The sequence below is a fragment of the Schistocerca nitens genome, chromosome 4 (genome assembly GCF_023898315.1).
Source record: "Schistocerca nitens isolate TAMUIC-IGC-003100 chromosome 4, iqSchNite1.1, whole genome shotgun sequence".
Lineage (NCBI taxonomy): Eukaryota > Metazoa > Arthropoda > Insecta > Orthoptera > Acrididae > Schistocerca > Schistocerca nitens.
Genome location: NC_064617.1, coordinates 43204549 through 43225376, shown reverse-complemented (window position 1 = coordinate 43225376; position 20828 = coordinate 43204549).

Genomic DNA, 20828 nt, shown 5'->3' with positions numbered 1-20828 from the left:
ACCTTGGAGGTCCTCTTCGATGGTGTCTGCACGTGATACCATAGCCCGGCCAGCCTCCATGTTGCCGGTGTGCACCAACAACTGTTTTTCGGCATTGGACTCCACAGACTGACCGCACAAGCGAACTGATGCTTCTGTGGACTCCATGGAGCAGGATCCTCCTGTGTCTGTGCTCTGTAGTAGTGCCTCTTCCTCAGCTGTCACTCAGCATCTGTCGAGGTGACACCCGCACATCTCTTCATCGTGACTGTTCTCCAATGAAACGTTCACCACCTTCGGTCCCACAATTAGGATTTACAGCTGCTTTAAGTGTTGCACTCTTATGACCACTTTGAGCTTTCATATTTCTTACTGATTTGGTGTGACCTTCCCCCTGAGGTCGAACAAGAGTCGAACAGGAAAGGAAAAACGGACACGACACACTGAGCAAGACATCAAGGACAGCAACAACAAGCAATAAGCAATGGGGTCACAAATGAAAACCTCACAAAATGGACAACGGCCACTCCTACATGGAAGTAAGCCAAGTAAACATGATGGCTGTAAGAGAGATATCGAGAGACTCACGCGAATATCAGACTGCTTCGCTGAGTGAGATGCAGGCGCTTATATACACAATAGGGTGTGTTGCTATTGGCTGCCGGGACCACGTACTCGACAGTGGAGCCCTCACATTACATGCAGGCGAGTAGTGCATGCAGCCATGCCTGACGACGCAACGGCTACAGAGACCTCTAGTGGTAATCGAGGTCCATGCCGTCTGGCACAGATTCGAAACGCATGGCACTCGGTACCAGATCCCTCCCCTCTGAATCTAACACGAAGGGGTGGAAAGGCCCCAAACAGTGATGCAGTGGTCAGCAGATGGGAAGAGACCTGGGCTGGTCATCTGCTGTTGGCTAGGTGGAAGAGACATCTGAGGTGTTCACGACGGCCGACCCAAAGGCTAGGGCAGCTGAGGGAGCTGCTGATCCACCTGGGGGTGGGAGGGCCGGCAGCAGGCTGGCAGGGAGGCAACAACTGGGGGGCAGTGGCAGTGACTCAAGGACCATGTCTGTACCTGAAGGAGGTAGCGGTTGAGGAGGTGGTGGCGGGAGTCCCGCAGGGAAATGAGTGTGGAACTGTTTATGATGGTGGCACTCCAACCCTTTCCACATGTGCACTGACATCTCACGCCACTCACGGGCTGCGATGACTGTGGCAAGTGTACAAACCCACCTTGCTCCTGTAAACGTGGGCCCACACTATTGTGCTGGGGGCGTAATGTTGAGAGGGCCAAGAGAAGGGGCAGTAAGAGGATGGCATCAGCAAATGCAGCAGGGTCCATGGCTGTCACCCATAGAGGAGCTCCACTGAACTACGTCTGTCAATTGGCGTGGTGCGATAGGTGCTCAAGAACAGGGTGAGGGCCGATGTGGTTGGAGACGTTTCGACCACCTTCATCAGGTGTTTAAATGTGTGGACAATCCTCTCCGCTGCGCCATTGGAGGAAGGGTGGAAAGGTGGGCTACGGATATGTTTGATGCCATTGGCCAGACAGAATTCATGGAAGGAGGACACCATGAATTGGGGGCCATTATCGTAGACCAATGTGTGAGGCAGGCCCTCAATGGTGAGAACCTGGGCCAGGGCCGTGAGTGTGGCCTCCTCGTTGGTGGATGCCATGCGGATGACATGTGGGTATTTGGAGTAGGCATCAATGGTAAGTAGCCTCATAGACCCCAAAAACAGGCCCTAAAAATGAAGATGGATATGATCCTATGGCTGGAGAGGCACAGGCCAGGGTGAAAATGACTGAGGAGGGGCTTGCCTGGTGACGTGCACACAAAGTGCACCCGCAGACCAGGTGGTCAATATCACCATTGATGTCGGGCCAATACATGTGCCAACGAGCCAAAACATTCGTGTCGGACATACCCCAGTGCCTGTGGTGTAACAAACTGAGCACTACATGCCACAAATTCAGAGGGATGACCACCCGAAGGGCATCCAACTCCATGGCTAACAGAAAGACATCATCGACCATGGGAGCCTGTGGTATAGGTGGCGCCAGGGGCTGACGTCGGTCTGCATCTGATGAGTAATATAGAAGGGCCACCAGTGGACTACATAGCTTAGAACCTGCCACAAGATAGGTCTCGACATGTAGCTGTGGCAATGTGAGCAGCCATAAGAGGCAGACCATACAGCATGTCCTGGTGGGTGAAATCAGAGTGAAAACAGAGGACCTTCCATTTTTAAAACACAGGATCGGGGTCTGCTGGGAGACATGACAAAGTGTCTGTATTAGCATGGTAGGCGGTGGGCTTATATCGGATGGTGTAAGTGTAATCACATAAAAATAACGCCCAGTGGTGGAGACATTGAGCCGTCCACTCTAGAAGGTGAGAGTAGTGCCCAAAAAGCATAACTAAGGGTTTATGGTCTGTCAGGAAGGTGGACTTCGTTCGCCGCAAAGAGATAGTTGTGAAATTTTTGGACGAGGAACACTATCGCCAGGGCCTCCTTTTCAATGTGGGAGTAGTTCTGTTGTGCTGGGGTCAACGTCTTAGATGCATAAGCGATGGGCTGTTCAGAGCCATTGGTATTCTGATGCATGAGGAAGGCCCCAATGCCATATGCTGATGCATCAGCTGCCACAGCCAAGGGGCGGTCCGGAAAGAAGGGAGTAAGGCAAGGGGCGGGCTTCAGCATCACCTTTAAACAGAGAAATGCCTGGTAACAGGCAGGTACCCCTTTGTGACACACGTGATTGAGGGATTGAGCTACAGTGGCAACCTGGGGTAAGAACTTCAAGTAATGAGTAACCTTGCCGAAAAACACCTGGAGTTCAGGTAAGTCCTTGGGATGAGGAGGACCTCAATGGCCACAACATTACAACACAAAGGTTGAATGTTATCTTTGCTAAGCCAGTGGCCTAAGTATTCCACTTCTGGTTGAAGAAAACAACACTTGTCCAGCTGACAGCATGAACCTGCAGACTGGAGTGCTTGAAATAGGGCGCTGAGATTTTGCAAATGTTCCTGGCGGGAATGACCAGTGACCAAGACATCATTCAGATAATTCACACGGGGGGATAGAATGCTAAGGCGCTCCAGGAACCACAAAAAAATGGCCAGCACAAAGAGACACCAAATGGAAGGTGCTTTTACTTGTATAATCCGAAAGGAGTGTTGATAATCATAATGTTCTGGGAATTGGCATCCAAGGATAAATGGTGCTGTTCCACAGCCAGGTTGATCTTTGAACAGTTCTCCCCCTCGGCAAGCTTGGTGAGAAGGTCTACCTGTTGGGGAATGGGGTAAGTGTCTACGAGGGACTGAGCATGGACAGTACCGCCAAAGTCCTCACACAGCTGAAGGGTCCCATTGGGTTTCCGTATGACCACCAAAGCTGTCGCTCAGGCACTATATGTCACTGGTTCCAAAACGTCAGCAACCTGGAGCTGATCAAGTTCCTGCTTGAGCCGAAGGGGTCGGGCCTGGAAAAAGTGAGGCTGCACATCCGGCTGAAGTGTGATGTTCACCTGAAAATCTGAAGCACATCAGTGATCAGTTGCAAACAAAGTTCTGAAAAGAAACAGCCGTGAAAATGACCTTAAATTCATCAGAAATTGGAACGCCAAACAGTTGAAATGCATCCAGGCCAAAAATATTCAAAGCCGACAGATAGTTGATGATAAATAGGGTAAGGAACTGGATAACGTGTTTGTACGTTGCCTGAACAATGAACTGCACACGAAGGGGAATGGAACAGTCTCTGGAGGTGACCAAATGCTGAGACGGAAGTGACAACTCAAAAGAGCCCAGTCACGTATATGTTGCCATGTTAATCAGGGAGACGGTGGCCCCAGTGTCAACCTGAAAACTGACATCCTCCATGAAAAGGCGGAGCGTGAGTGAAAGCTACAATGCAGATGGGTCATCCAGTGGGGCAACAGATTGCAGAGCATGTATGGTAAGTCGAGGCCCAGGAGGGGCAGGACTGGGGCGAATAAAGTGACTGCGACACTCCGATTGGATGTCGTCCCCCTCATCATACAGCATGTACGTTTTCGAATGGTGGGGGCAATCAGCTCAAGAATGTGTGGTAAAGAACTGTGGGCAAGATGAAAGTGGACAACCCAACCAGCGACTTGAGGCGCAGATGCCATAGAGACATCAGACAAAGAGGAGTCCCAACGGAGCTGGCCTCTGTTGGCCGGTCCACCTCAACTGACGAGGGTGGTTGTGAGGTTGGCCATGAACGAAAGTGCAGCGGAACTGCACAGGAGCAGCCCGCGAACAAACAAAATGGATAACGGGTAAAGGACAAGCATGACGACAGATGACCAAGCAAGACAACAAGAACAACGACAAGCATTAAGCAACAGGGTCACAAGTGAAAACCTCATGAAAACAACAATTTCCACTGGTACACAGAAGTAAGCCAAGTAAACGTGATGTCTGTAAGCTGAATATTGAGAGACTTAGGCGAATATTGGACTGCTTTGCTGAGTGAGAGGCAGGCACCTTAAATGCATTATAGGGTACATCACTATTGGCCACTACTTCCCTCATTTTAGCTACTTGGTGACTTTAATGCATATCATCCCCTTTGGGGTTACCCCAGGACCTGTCAGAGAGGTGCCATCTTGGCTGACCTGCTTAACCAACTTAACCTCTCCTGTGCCTTAATACTGGAGCACCCACTTTCCTGTCCAACTCTTCGCACACATATTCCCATTTGGATCTATCCTTCTGCACTGCCTTGCTTGCCCATCAACGCTTTCTAGGTTTAACTGGCAGCCTTACTCCTCCCTGACGACCTTCGAAAAATGAGATTCCCCAGATGTGATGACTAGGTTGAATATCTCACAAATGTTATCCTTACTGCTGCAGAATGTTCCATCCCCCACACTTCCTCTCTACCATGTCGTGTCCCAGTCCCTTGGTGGACTGACTCGTGCTGTGACGCAATTTGTGCATGTAGATGTGCTCTCCACATTTTTAACCACTACCCTATTCTGGTAAACTTCATTCATTATAAACAGATGCGTGCAAAGAGTCATTGCGTTCTTCGAGATAGCAAAAGAGCTAGGTGGATTTTGTTCACTAGTTCTTTCAACAGTTCCACACTTTGTTCTGTCATGTGGGCCAACACCAGACAGCTATCTGAAACCAAGATCCATTCCCCAATTTCCAGCCTGACAGTCGCTGATGGCATTGGGGATGCTATTGCCATCTTCAACACCTTGGGTCGCCATTTTGCAGAAGTTTCAAGCTCTTCCCACTATCACCCTACCTTTCTCCATTCTCTGAACCGTGAGTGCTACAATACTGTCTTCACTATGACAGAACTAGATCATGCTCTCAGTTCATCCTGATCCTCCGCCTTAGGGCCAGATGCCATCCACATTCAGATGTTGCAGCACCTTTCTCCTGTGGGCAAGAGCTTTCTTCTAAAAATCTTGCTTCTGGTGACCCCTCTCCCCCAATATCTCTTACCAGCTCCTTTTGCAAGGTGATGGAATTTGTATGATTCATGACTGGCTGGTGTGGTAGCTCGAATCTCACAATTTACCGTCGGATGCTCAGTGTGGATTTCGAGTGCGGTGTTCTGCAGTTGACCATCTCATTACTTTGTCCACCCATGTCATGAATGGTTTTCTGTGAAAATCCCAGACTGGGCTGTGTTTTTTGATTTGAAGAAGGCCTAAAACACCTGCTGGAGAACTGGTATCCTCTGTACTCATTAAATGTGGGGCTTCCGTGGGCACCTATCCTGTTTTCTTCGGGCATTTTTACAAGACCGAGTTTTCAAGTGGTGTGTGGGTTCTGCCTTGTCGGACATCTTTATTCAGGAAAATAGTGTGCCTCAGGTTTCCATCCTGAGCTTCGTCCTCTTTGTTATCACCATTAACCCTCTAATGGCCCGTATCCCACCAGTCATCTCTGGCTGTCTTTTTGTAGACAATTTTGCCATATATTGCAGTTCTCCATAGACTTGTCTCACTGAGCGGCGTCTTCAGAACTGTTTTGATAGTCTTTACTCCTGGAGCATTGACAAAGGCTTTCACTTTTCCCTTGACAAAACCATCTGTATGAATTTTTGGCGGCGCAAATGGTTTCTCCCACCATGTCTACACCTTGGGCCTCTTGCTCTTCCGTTAGTTGAAACTATGAAATTTTTGGGGTTCATGACAGATAGGAAACTCTATTGGTCCTCCCATGTGTCTTACCTGGCAGTCCGCAGCTGTACAAGGTCCTCAATCTCCTACATGTCCTGAACGGTACTTCGTGGGATGCCGATCGAACCACCCTCCTCATTTTGTAGCGGTCCCCTTGTCTATTCAAAACTCGACAATGGGTACTTTGTTTATAAGTCTGCACGCCCATGCATCTGTTTGGTGAGTAGATTTTATCTATCCAATTACATTATTTTGTAAAAATGGTTTATTTTTGTTGTTAAACTAATCCAATTAATTTTTATCTTAGAGAAAGTTTGACGTGAAACATAACATAGTCGGGGATTATTGGTGATACAGAAAAAATACTCATTGAGATAGAATCTAGAGTAAATGTAATTTTTTATCAAACACTAAACTTATCTTAACATTTGCAGTTGATGATACGAGGGCAGTTCAATAAGTAATGCAACACATTTTTTTTCTCGGCCAATTTTGGTTGAAAAAACCGGAAATTTCTTGTGGAATATTTTCATACATTCCCGCTTCGTCTCGTATAGTTTCATTGACTTACGACAGGTGGCAGCGCTGTACGGAGCTGTTAAAATGGCGTCTGAAACGGATGTGCGTTGCAAACAACGGGCAGTGATCGAGTTTCTTTTGGCGGAAAACCAGGGCATCTCAGATATTCATAGGCGCTTGCAGAATGTCTACGGTGATCTGGCAGTGGACAAAAGCATGGTGAGTCGTAGGGCAAAGCGTGTGTCATCATTGCCGCAAGGTCAAGCAAGACTGTCTGATCTCCCGCGTGCGGGCCGGCCGTGCACAGCTGTGACTCCTGCAATGGCGGAGCGTGCGAACACACTCGTTCGAGATGATCGACGGATCACCATCAAACAACTCAGTGCTCAACTTGACATCTCTGTTGGTAGTGCTGTCACAATTGTTCACCAGTTGGGATATTCAAAGGTTTGTTCCCGCTGGGTCCCTCGTTGTCTAACCGAACGCCATAAAGAGCAAAGGAGAACCATCTGTGCGGAATTGCTTACTCGTCATGTGGCTGAGGGTGACAATTTCTTGTCAAAGATTGTTACAGGCGATGAAACATGGGTTCATCACTTCGAACCTGAAACAAAACGGCAATCAATGGAGTGGCGCCACACCCACTCCCCTACCAAGAAAAAGTTTAAAGCCATACCCTCAGCCGGTAAAGTCATGGTTACAGTCTTCTGGGACGCTGAAGGGGTTATTCTGTTCGATGTCCTTCCCCATGGTCAAACGATCAACTCTGAAGTGTATTGTGCTACTCTTCAGAAATTGAAGAAACGACTTCAGCGTGTTCGTAGGCACAAAAATCAGAACGAACTTCTCCTTCTTCATGACAACGCAAGACCTCACACAAGTCTTCGCACCCGAGAGGAGCTCACAAAACTTCAGTGGACTGTTCTTCCTCATGCACCCTACAGCCCCGATCTCGCACCGTCGGATTTCCATATGTTTGGCCCAATGAAGGACGCAATCCGTGGGACGCAGTACGCGGATGATGAAGAAGTTATTGATGCAGTACGACGTTGGCTCCGACATCGACCAGTGGAATGGTACCGTGCAGGCATACAGGCCGTCATTTCAAGGTGGCGTAAGACCGTAGCATTGAATGGAGATTACGTTGAAAAATAGTGTTGTGTAGCTAAAAGATTGGGGAATAACCTGGTGTATTTCAATGCTGAATAAAACAACCCCTGTTTCAGAAAAAAAATGTGTTGCATTACTTATTGAACTGCCCTCGTATATATCCAGTGTCACTTCTTGTTCTCTTGATTTATCTCTGGTGCCAGTGCCTTGATCATAAAATATTCCCCATTAAGATTTTCACTACAGTCTGTTCCCAGAACAATCTGTTTGTCTTCCTGCCTCACCTCTATACAGGGAGTCCAGCAGGGAACTCCCTTGCCCCATCTGCCACCCACACTTGTACCCCCCTGCAGGTCCGGGGATTAGAATAGGCCCGAGGTATTCCTGCCTGTCATAAGAGGCGACTAAAAGGAGTCCCTCCCCCTCAAGGGGGTAATTAGCGCCTGCGTCCGGAGACGGACGGTTCCACGACCTCTATTTGTGGTCATTTTGCTTTCACTTCTCGTTTCTTCCTTCCTTTGTTTGGTTCCTTTCTTTGCTCTTCTCCACCTCACTGTCTTCCTTATTCTTTCCCCTGCAAAATCTCCTTGCCTTCTCATTGCCTTCTTCTCCTTGCCTTCTCATTGCCTTCTTCTCATTGCCTTCTTCTCCTTGCCTTCTCATTGCCTTCTTCTCATTGCCTTCTTCTCATTGCCTTCTTCTCATTGCCTTCTTCTCATTGCCTTCTTCTCATTGCCTTCTTCTCATTGCCTTCTTCTCATTGCCTTCTTCTCCTTGCCTTCTCTGGTCTCCGCCTCGGCGTTTGAGACAGTCTGTCCCTCTCTCTCTCTCTCTCTCTCTCTCTCTCTCTCTCTCTCTCTCTCTCTCTCTCTCTCTCTCTCTCTCTCTCTCTCTCTCTCTCCCCCTCTCCCTCCCTCTCCCTCCCTCCCTTTTTCCCTCTTCTTCCTTCCTCCCTGTGCGCGCCTGAAGGCCGACCCACGCGTTCGCACGCGTAGCCTGTGACGGGGTAACACGTAATTCCCCACCCTGGGTAGACATGTAAGGCACGCGCGTACCCCCTTGTAAAGGCCAGGCCCTGGGAGGGGTGATTGCCTGAGCTGATACCTTCTGACCATGCTGATTGGTCGCTCCGTCTGTTTCTCGGGAAGTGTGACCTGAGGTGTAAACATTCACCTAAGGCGGGAGTGCCCTCTGAGACGGTCCCCACAGGGAAGGAGCACGCCATCGGAGACGCTGGCAATCGTGGGGGATTCCTCCGCAATGGATTTCACTCCATCTCTCTCGACTTCTGCCCAAAAACGGAAACTTGACCAGCTACCAGTGACAAAAGTACTACCGCCTGCCCCACAGTTCCTCGTCGTTTCTCGATCTGAGGACGGAAAGGATTTTTCCTCTGTCAACCCTTTCGTTATCCAGAAGGGCGTCTATGCCATAGCCGGATCTGTCAAATCTTGTACCAGGTTGCGTAACGGTACCTTAATACTCGAAACTGAGAGCGCCTTTCAGGCACAAAAACTGCTTCGGGCCACACTCCTGTACACATTCCCTGTCCAGGTGGAGGCTCACAGAACTTTGAATTCGTCTCGTGGTGTGGTCTATACTAGATCCCTCGACGGCTTGACTGACGAGGAGATTCAATCTTTCCTCGCTGAGCAGGGTGTGACAGCTGTCCATAGAGTCATGAAAAAGGTCAACAATGACCTTGTACCGACCCGGACACTTTTCTTGACCTTCGATAGTGTTCAGCTGCCATCGTGCATCAAGGCGGGCTACGAGGTCATTTCTGTTCGCCCCTATGTCCCGACACCTACGCGCTGCTACCAGTGTCAGCGTTTCAATCACACTCGCCAGTCTTGTTCCAATGCGGCTAAATGTGTCACTTGTGGCAGGGATGCCCATGAGGGTGACTGTCCACCTCCGTCTCCTCGTTGTGTGAACTGTCAGGGTGACCATGCCGCATCCTCCCGCGACTGTCCTGTCTATAAGGAAGAATGCTGTATCCAAGAAATTTGGGTCAAAGAGAAAGTGTCCACCTCGGCTGCTCGCAAGCTATTGGCTAGTAGGAAGCCCACGCTGCTTCCAACGGGGAAATACAGTACTGTCCTCGCCTCTCCTCGGACTACCAGGGAGGTGGCAACCCAGACATGCGATCTGACCTTCAGCACCACGGTCGTCCGTTCGGCCAGTGCTAAGATCGCGCGGTCGACATCTCCTCTTCCTCCCATCACCCCACAGACACCAGCCCCTTCATCAGCTTCTGCTAAGACGAAGACCCAGAAGTCAGATGCACGGGCCTTCAAGAAGGAGCCGTCCCATGCAGACTTCCTACGTACCTCGACCTCCCAGCCTTCGACCAGTACTTCCACCAAACGACCTTCCAAGAAGGCTCATAGGAAGCATAGTTCTCCTTCTCCGCCACGGCGCATTTCTTCTCCTGTGCCACCCAGCGGTTGCCGCCCCAGGCCGTCATCCATTTCGCCTGGCCGCACCGCTGGTAGCCGAACATCTGGCCGTTCACCGGCGGAGGAAGCTCCCCCTCCCGGGCATCTTCCCAAGATGGCCGATGAACCTATAGACCCAATGGACGATGACTGCCCGCCTACTGATAGCGGCGGCAGTGCTCGCTCGAAGCCAGGCCCTCAGCGGCCTTCGAGGTGACCCCTTCTTTCATCTTCCTGTTTTTCTTACGATGGCACTTATTCACTGGAATATTCGCAGCATTCACTCCAACCGAGAGGACTTGAAGTTGCTGCTCCGCTTGCACCGTCCGCTCGTTGTAGCCCTGCAGGAAACGAAGCTACGCCCATGCGATCAAATTGCCTTGGCACACTACACCTCTGTGCGTTTTGACCTACCCCCTGTGGTAGGTATCCCGGCTCATGGAGGGGTTATGTTGCTGGTCCGGGATGATATTTACTACGATCCCATCACGTTGCACACCGGCCTGCAGGCAGTTGCCATCCGCATTACTCTCCCCACTTTTACATTTTCCATTTGTACCATTTACACTCCATCGTCATCTGCCGTTACCAGGGCAGACATGATGCAACTTATTGCTCAGCTACCTGCACCATTTTTGTTAACTGGAGACTTCAATGCCCACCATCCCCTTTGGGGCTCTCCAGCATCCTGCCCGAGGGGCTCCCTGTTAGCAGACCTTTTCAACCAGCTCAATCTTGTCTGCCTCAATACTGGCGCCCCTACTTTTCTTTCGGACACATCTCACACCTATTCCCATTTAGACCTCTCTATATGTACTCCCCAACTTGCACGCCGGTTCGAGTGGTATGCACTTTCTGATACATATTCGAGCGACCACTTCCTGTGTGTTATCCATCTCCTGCAGCATACCCCCTCTCCGTGCTCATCTAGTTGGAACACCTCCAAAGCAGACTGGGGGCTCTTCTCTTCCAGGGCGACCTTTCAGGATCAAACATTCACAAGCTGCGATAGTCAGGTCGCACACCTCATGGAAGTCATTCTCACTGCTGCTGAATATTCCATCCCTCACCCTACTTCTTCTCCACGTCGCGTACCGGTCCCCTGGTGGACCGCAGCATGTAGAGACGCTTTACGTGCTCGTCGACGTACTTTACGCACTTTTCACTGCCACCCTACAGTGGCGAATTGTATCAATTATAAACGATTACGTGCACAGTGTCGTCGTATTATTAAAGAAAGCAAGAAAGCCAGCTGGGCTGCTTTCACAAGCACCTTCAACAGTTTTACTCCTTCTGTTGTCTGGGGTAGCCTGCGCCGGCTATCTGGCACTAAGGTCCACTCACCAGTTTCTGGCTTGACAGTTGCGAATGACGTCCTTGTGGCCCCTGAGTCTGTCTCCAATGCCTTCGGCCGCTTTTTTGCAGAGGTTTCGAGCTCCGCTCATTACCACCCTGCCTTCCTCCCCCACAAACAGGCAGAGGAGGCTAGGCCACCTAACTTCCGCTCCTCGAATCGTGAAAGTTATAATGCCCCATTCACCATGCGGGAACTCGAAAACGCACTTGGCCGCTCACGGTCCTCCGCTCCAGGGCCCGATTCTATTCATATTCAGATGCTGAAGAACCTTTCTCCTGTGGGTAAAGGTTTTCTTCTTCGTACTTACAATCGCATCTGGATTGAGGGACATGTTCCCGCATGCTGGCGCGAGTCTATTGTTGTCCCGATTCCTAAGCCGGGGAAGGACAAGCACTTGCCTTCCAGTTATCGACCCATCTCGCTTACCAGCTGTGTCTGTAAAGTGATGGAGCGAATGGTTAACTCTAGATTGGTTTGGCTGCTCGAGTCTCGACGCCTACTTACCAATGTACAATGTGGATTTCGTAGGCGCCGCTCTGCTGTTGACCATCTGGTTACCTTGTCGACCTTCATTATGAATAACTTCTTGCGGAAGCGCCCGACCGCGGCTGTGTTCTTTGATTTGGAAAAGGCTTACGACACCTGTTGGAGGGCGGGCATTCTCTGCACCAAGCATACATGGGGCTTTCGCGGTCGCCTCCCTCTCTTTATTTGTTCCTTTTTAATGGATCGACAGTTCAGGGTATGTGTGGGTTCTGTCCTGTCAGACACCTTTCGCCAGGAGAATGGGGTGCCACAGGGCGCAGTTTTGAGCGTCGCTCTCTTCGCCATAGCGATCAATCCAATAATGGATTGCCTCCCAGCTGATGTATCAGGCTCCCTTTTCGTGGACGATTTTACCATATATTGCAGCGCACAGCGTACGTGTTTCCTGGAGCACTGTCTTCAGCGTTCTCTTGACCGTCTTCACTCCTGGAGTGTCGCCAATGGCTTCCGTTTTTCTGCCGAGAAGACGGTCTGTATTAACTTCTGGCGCTACAAAGAGTTTCTCCCACCGTACTTACGACTCGGTCCCGTTGCTCTCCCATTCGTGGAGACAGCAAAATTTTTAGGTCTTACATTTGACAGGAAACTTAATTGTCTCCACACGTGTCATATTTGGCTGCCCGTTGTACCCGTTCTCTAAATGTCCTCAGTGTTCTCCGTGGTATGTCGTGGGGAGCGGATCGAACCGTCTTACTTCGCCTATCTTGGTCGATCGTCCGCTCCAAGCTGGATTATGGGAGCTTCGTATACTCTTCTGCATGGCCATCCATCTTACGCCGCCTCAACTCCATACAACATCGGGGTTTACGACTTGCAATCGGATTGTTTTATACTAGTCCCGTCGAGTCTTCATGCTGACGCTGGTGAGTTGCCACTCACCTACCGGCGCGATATACTGCTTTGTCGGTATGCCTGTCGGCTACTGGCAATGCCCGACCACCCGTCTTATCGTTCCTTTTTTGATGACTCTCTCGACAGTCAATACGGGTTGTATGTCTCTGCCCTGCTACCCCCTGGAGTTCGCTTTCGTCGCCTCCTTCAACACCTTAATTTTTCACTCCCTGCAACCTTTCGAGTGGGCGAGAGCCACACGCCACCTTGGCTCCAGGCTCAGGTTCGCGTCCACCTTGACCTCTGCTCACTCCCGAAGGAGGTTACCCCCGGTTCAGTCTACCACTCCCGTTTTGTCGAACTTCGTTCGAAGTTCATTAATATGACCTTCATTTATACAGATGGCTCTAAGACCAATGATGGGGTCGGGTGTTCTTTTATTGTCGGGGCACAAAGTTTCAAATACCGGCTCCATGGCCGTTGTTCGGTCTTCCCAGCTGAGCTCTTTGCCCTCTACCAGGCTGTCCTTTTCATCTGCTGCCACCGACATTCTGCATATGTCATCTGCTCTGACTCCCTGAGCGTTATCCAGAGCCTCAGTGATCCGTACTCAGTTCACCCTTTCGTGCACCGGACCCAACGCTCTCTTCAGCAGCTGGTGGACGTCGGTTCTCCGGTTAGCTTTATGTGGGTTCCTGGCCATGTCGGTATCCCTGGGAATGAAGCTGCAGATGCCACGGCCAAGGCTGCGGTCCTCCAGCCTCAGAGAGCATCTTGTTGTGTCCCTTCGTCAGATTGTAGCAGGGTAATTTGTCGGCGCATTTTATCGCAGTGTCATGCCGATTGGGCTGCACTCACAGACAACAAACTTCGGGCCCTGAAACCTCTTCCCGTGGCTTGGACGTCCTCCTCACGCCCTTCTCGGCGGGAGGAGTTCGTTTTGGCCCGCTTACAAATTGGCCACTGCCGGTTCAGCCATCGCTATCTGCTGACGGCTGCTCCGGCGCCGTTCTGCCCATGTGGGCAATTGCTGACGGTCCGCCACATTTTAACGGTCTGTCCAGATTTTAACACCCTGCGTCTTGATCTTGGCCTGCCATGTACTGTAGAAGCCATTTTAGCAGATGACCCACGAGCAGCTGCTCGCGTTCTTCATTTTATCAGTTTGACAACCCTCTCAAACGACATTTGATTCTGCTGTTTTCTTTTTTTAATCCTATGCCTGTCAGTCTGTCTTTTATCGTGTTTTCCGTTTCGTTGCTGTTTTAAACTTGTGACTCGCGGTGCATTCCTCACGTAGTCTGGGCGCTAATGACCGTTGAAGTTGTGCGCCCTAAAACCACAAAAAAAAAAAAAAAAAAAAACACACACACACTTGTGGTCGTACATCTTACCTATTGTGGATGATCTATGCACAAGGAGAGAAATGTGCTGAGGTTGTCACGAACATTAGAACTTCATTGCAACAAAGAAGGTGCGTGATAATGTTGGGCAAGTGAATTGGATTTCCAGTGAAAGCAACCTAAAAATAGTCCTCATATACTTTCAGGTTCTCACTAATATGAGAACCATTCTGTAAGGTGTAAGTTTGGCACTGCAAGCTACGCAGGCGACGTCCTAGATTCCAATGTTGTTGTTGCACTCAGAGGAAAAAATTTGACTGTAACAGCAGCCAAAACTTTGAGAACTGTCAACCCCATGGAGGAGATGGCAGTGCCATCCAGGAGGCACAGACCTGGGAGAAAAATACAGGTATCAGTCCAGGACATCATTGAGGAGGAACAGTGTGGTGTAATGTGCAGGCAGAAAGACATTAGAATAAAGGAATGAAGTGGCACAAGACAGAGACAAGAAAGAACAAGTAATTATAAGTCTAAGAATCACAGAACATGAGAGAACAAAAGTGTACAGTCAACTGCAATCCAAAGGAAATAGGAAGAATGTTTTTTGAACATAAAGCAAAACCATTCAACCACTGTGCAGAAGTACTTGAACACAGAAATGAAGGCTACGTAATGGATCATGAGACTAAAAAGTAATGAGAAAAGCACAAGAAGAGAGATCTTCCCGAGTAGACAAGAGGAATAGAGTTTCATTGCAACACAGACTGCACGTGCAGCAAATGAAACAGCTCTCTGGTGAAGGCAAGGTAGAGAGTGCCCCGATCCACTAAAAAATGCCACTAATAAGAATACTATTCTTGAAGCTTACCGTCGAGCACTCTGTCTGTAGTAAGTGAGAAACACTCCTGTAGGCATCTTCAGTGTAGGTTGGACTGGCAATGCCAATATTGTGGGCTGAATTTTTATTAATATAGTCATGGCACTTGGAAGTAGATAGTTGACATCAAGTCTGGAAATTCGATTGACTGGTGAGCCACTGTGCATTGAACTACGAAGTCTGTGCAATAGAGAAATACTGTAAAGCCCAGTGTCACATGGCTCCAGGGTGGAAACTATGCAGTGGCAGTCATGGGCAAGATGAACTGCACTGAATGTGAGTTTCAGTTTCAGACGTGTTTACATGCCAGCAACTGACAGCCCTCCATTGTGGGACATCAGGTGGGATTGGGAAACACCAGCCAGACGCAACAACACACACTTCCACCTCATTCCTATTATGTCTTCCTCTCCATTCTGTTACCATACTCACCAGTTCTTCTTTCTGCCTCACCTCTACAAAGAATCCTCCTGAGAAGTACCCCACCTCATCTGCCACTCATTCTCCTGACTACTTGTACTCATCTGTAAGTAAAGAAAGGAGTGTTACATTGTATGCATTTGATGAGGCAATTTTAATGTCGAACAATGAAAATATAGTAATTGGGAAGCATTCATGCTATTGCTTTCTGTGGGCTCTCTCTGAAAAAAATTCATTGTAATTTTAAATTATAGTGAAGTTTTTTGCAAATCACTAAGTGCTCTCATTGTAAAAAAACTGGATGAATATAATGTCGGTATCTGCCTGCTATTGGTGAAAGTGCATCCTCAGGCGTGGACACAGTTCCTAACTGTTAAACTTGCCACAGTGTGTTAACGATGTAACATAAGATTGTATGTTTTGATTAGCAGATTACTACAGCGTTTTAAATTTTGATCAGCAGTTATGTGAAATGTTGACAATGAAAGTTTATTTTCCCCTGACTGTCTTAAGATAGGCAGCCTGCAACTTTACTTAGTTCCAGAAAGGCAGTATTTTATTAATGTTCACTGTTCTACTTAATTGAGTAGATTAAATGCTCAGTTAATCACTGATTAGTAGGCACTCTAAAAGACTGATATAATTGATTCCGTTCTTTATCATGTCATGTTGAAACACTATTAGTTTATCACGTGTTTGTTTTACTTTTGCAGGTAAAGAATTTTTTATATTAACTCAATTTTTTTTTTCTGTCAATCAGGTACAATTCAAAATGTTCTGTCTCCTATTGCTGAGGAGCATGAATGTGGAGAGAGCACCACTAACACTGGTGGAGAATTGGTATGTTTAACCAGTAGCACAAAGTTTGATTTTGTAGCCTGTAATTAACACAACACTGTTTCCTGGCCTTCTTTCAGGTGCTCACAAAGTTCATTAGCTCAGGGATTTGAGCCATTACAGTACTTCCCCCTCTTCTGTGCTGTCATGCCCACTACCCACTTACTTAAATAAAAAAAAAAAAAAACTTCTTCCTTCATATCCTATTCATCTCCATTTCATTCTCATTCCATCTCCCATGCCAGTCTGTTTCCTGACCCCCACAAACATCACAACTTCTTTTCGAATGGTAACTGAAATGCTATGTCAAGTCTAAATTATCTGCTAAATGATCCGAAACATTGCTCAAAGACCAGTCATATACTGGATTTTGATTTAAAACAAGAAACTCTCTTTAATTATTAATGGCAAGTCATGTGTCATTGGTTAGTATACAGAATCTTAATGACAGCTCAGCTTCATTTTTGTTCTCCTGGTGTAATGGTAGTTGTCATTGTGTTCACAGATTTAGGGGAATTTTAACTAAAAAAATGACTTTGTTGTGGTGACCATTATTCGTCGGTACTATGGACATAGTGTGAGAAACAAATTTACCAAAGCGATAGGTTAGGTGATAGTTGTTAATCATTAAACATGACAATTAATATTATTCCAAAATGACAATTATCGTATTCTGTTGTTTAAAATATTGCTGTTGGGAAGTGAGGTTTCCTCATTTTTGAGCAAATATCATAAACTCAAATTATAGCACTCATTCTCTGCCATACAATCATAGCCTGACAAACTTACTAAAGTCTTGTGAAAATACTTTCCTGGTAGCAAAATAAGTATCAAGTGCACAACTTCGAGAGATTTACTTGTCTTTGTGGTTGTTGTGTTTGACACGTGTTGATTAGTAATTCAATAGAACTACCTTAGTGTACTTCCGCACATGTATCACAAATTTTGCAGTGTGATGTAAAAGTAACCGTTTAGTTATTTTCATCCTTCGGGATTCGCTGTCAAGTCTCTGGTACCTGATAAAGAATAAAGTTATAACGCTTGTGATGGTCTTTCAGATCTTGCATTGACTTACTTGTCAGCTGCCATGACCATGGCAAACAGTACTATATCCAGTTACTGGTTTCTTTTTCATGCATCTTGTTCTGTAGGACCAATATGTGGCACAAATCTTAAAGGTCATGGAATGTGTCAGATAAAATAAAATGTTTGAGAAACCAAAAAAGAGGAGCCATATGTTTATGTAAACACAATCAAGAATGTTACACAGGAATCAGCTTAATTTTTCAAGGAAATCCTCAACAGAACAGGAAACTCTTCAGTTTTGATTTGAATCCACATGGATTACTGCTAAGATGTTTGAATTCCTGTGGTAACTTATTGGAAATGAATGCCACAGTATACTGCATGCCTTTCTGCACAAGATTCAAGAAAGTGTGCCCCCAAAGGCAGAATGGATTTCTGCCTAGTGTTAACTGACTGAAAGCTGCTAATTCTTGGGAATAAGCTGATATTGTTAACAAGAAATGACAGCAAAGAATGTATATTTATTGAGAGGCCTATGTCAGATTACCCAGACTAATTAACAGGGGTCAACAGGAGTTACATGAGCTTATACAACTTACTACCTGAACTGCCCATTTCTGAGCAAAAACATCGTTTGGGAAATGGAAGAATTACCCCAAAATATACCACCATTTGTCATAAGTGAACGAATTTAAGCAAAGTAGACTAATCTTTGTGTCGAACTATCATTTACTTCATACACCATTCAAATAGTAATAATGACAGCATTAAGTCTTTGAACAAGATCCTGAATATGAGTTTTCCACAACAGTTCACTATCTATCTGAACATGTAGAAACCTAAACTGTTAAGTTTCACTGATCGTATGGCCATTCTGTGAAATTAAAATGGCAGGTTTTGTTGAATTGTTTGTTAGAAATTGTAAAAACTGATTCTTGTTGTGATTTAGTATTAGTTTATTATCTACAAGCCATGAAACTGTCTTGAACTGCACTACTTGAAACAATGCCAACATTCTCTACTACCAAGCTAGTGTCATCACCAAACACAAGGCATACCATATATGTAAATAAGGAACATGAGTGGACACAACAATTTCAAGAACAGATATATTACAGAAAACCCACACCACTCTGACAGGGTATGTAGGCCTCAATGAATGTGTTTTGTGACAGCTGAATTTTCTGCCAAAGACACCATGTATATAAACACACAGCCATAACCACTGTTCATTAAGCATTATACTAGTACAGACAACAGTTTGGCATTGGTGATTGATCAGCAAGAGGATGATCTGTGAGAATTTGAGAGCACCTTGAGTCACACGTAGTTACATAATCCTTCCAGTGAGTGGAAGCCCAATGTTGCGCTACATTTTCTCACAACACATTGAGAGCATCTGAAATATCCCAGCAATTACAGTAAATTATTCATTTTTAAAGTTTTTAGCCATGTATGTTGAGAAGGAGATGCTCTCTCCTAGGAATTGAATAAGTTTAGGCTCGAACCTATCAGGGGTCCTCATCCTCTGGACAATGGAATGTGCAAACTATTCAAAGGGAAAGGTAGGGTGAACTGATACTTCTTAAATTCTATGGAAATTTATACCAGTACCAATCTGGCTTTAGGCTGTATATGGATGCAGACAATGTAAGCTCTTGGAAACTAATGAAATGCCTCAAGGTTGGCAGCAGAAAAAGCGGATCCAGTTTGTCTTCATAAGTGTGTTCCATGACCTTCTGTGGATTTTAGAATAGGCATCATTACTTATTTAAGACACAGATTTCCAAGTTCCTATTTTTATTACAGGGGAAGTTGGGTAAATTCTAAGAACCTTGAGTTAGATGACGATAGTGCGAGCTGGGTAGGTCAAATAGAGGTAAGGCCGAAAATGTCTTAAATTCCGTAGTCATTGTGATGTGTTAAATCACTTTATCAAATCAGCAGTTTCCCTGGACTTTTTATCTGATGAACCTAAATATCAAGTCCCTCCAGCACACAGAAATAAACTTCACAGAGCCCTATTAAGTATGGTATATCCATTTGTTCCCTTCTTGTGCTAGGTTCATACTTGCCACTTTTGTCATATGCTGCAGATGCTCTCCTATTACTGTGCCCACAATGACCCTGCTGCTTAATTCCAAAATTGTGCCCCCCACACCCTCCTCTGTCTTAAAAAGTATTTTTTCCTTCTTGCTGTGCCGGTTTTTGCTGAATCTGCTTGCTGTTTCATTCCAATATGGCACAGAACTTTTCTGTATTAAGTTTGACACAGTGATAAATTTTTTCTCAGATATAATCTTCTTACTTTTATCACTTTTTGACTTTCTGAAATACACACAGGACGTCTTGCGCCTGAAATAGGATATTTGAACTGAGAAGAAAACAGTGACTGACAAACAGAAAAAGCCTGTTTGTATAAAGATCATGGATAACCTTTTTCTTATTTTTTTTTCCTCCTGTGAATAGGCCATCTGAGGACCACATCCCAATTTCAGATCCTCACTGTTTGTTGTTTCTTTTTCTTCCATTATGACTTCATCTGTTCGCTACATTTCTTCTGTCATTCTCCAGACCATTTTGAACCAGTCTTTCTAGTTACCCTGCTGTGGAATCTTCATTTTTAATACTTCTTTCTGAAAGATTACTCTGTTGTTAACATCTTCTGTTTTTATATTTTTTTTTATAAATGCTGTTCTTTTTCTTTGTTGACCCAGCTTGTTTTGTTTTGCTTATCCCAGAGCTATTTGAAAATCTTATTTGTTAATCTACTGTCTTGAGTTTTGTGATGAAGCAAGCTGGGATAATTTTACTCCCACTCTTGTTTTGCCACCTGCCTGCTTAAAATTCGTTTTGTCAATTTTGCATTAAGTACAACTCACATACATTAATATAATCTGCATTTTCATAAAAGAGAGAGGTTGGCCCTCAGTTTTAAAGAACTTCATGCCAGATCAAATTTTGTGCTTAATTTTATGTATGTAATTGATTTTCCAATTTATTCTGAATATTCACTGCTGGTATCTTTCATTATAAGGTGAAATCAGTAATAGTTTCATAACTTAAATTTTATTGTTGATGTATAAACATATCTAAATTCTCTACTAATTATAAACATTTGAGAGACAAAATACTAGTAATCTTAAAGTATCTATTTGGCTCTATTCAGAAACATATTTTGCAAAATAATCTGTTCAGTAATCCCAACGTGATTAACAGTTTTGACCAAAGTATTGTTAGCATACTTACATTTGTCAGTTTGATTATTTCAACAAATATTTCTGCCTAACTTTTGTAGTAGAAGAAACTGTTAAAAAGACAGAATTTTTTCGATGTATTCAGTTAATTGAAT